This window comes from Lipotes vexillifer, unplaced genomic scaffold (assembly GCF_000442215.2).
Source record: "Lipotes vexillifer unplaced genomic scaffold, Lipotes_vexillifer_v1.1 scaffold624, whole genome shotgun sequence".
Classification (NCBI taxonomy): domain Eukaryota; kingdom Metazoa; phylum Chordata; class Mammalia; order Artiodactyla; family Lipotidae; genus Lipotes; species Lipotes vexillifer.
Window position 1 is genome coordinate 18,096 of NW_006771007.1, and position 374 is coordinate 18,469.

Genomic DNA, 374 nt, shown 5'->3' on the forward strand with positions numbered 1-374 from the left:
ACTTGAAATCTATAGATTCTACATATTAACTAGGAACAAAGATGAAAACCTGAGTTATCACCAAGCAGCTCTGTTCAGGTGATAAGGAAAGGCAGGCTAAAGACTACTGCAGAATGTCAGGGGATGAAACTGCCTAGTACCGGGACATCCAAGATTTCAGACACCTAAAGCTTACATGAGAAGCCCAGAATATCCTCACCACCAGTCCTCTCCTAACATATTTCCCTTCCCCCAAACTATATAAAAATCAGTACCTCTGAATGTTGGAAAATTCTGAAGGCTGGGAGTAAGTGGCAAAGATTTCCTTCCAAGGCTACCTATCACTTCTTTAGTCATCTAAGTTGTACAGCACAGCCTAGCAACCAACTTAATAT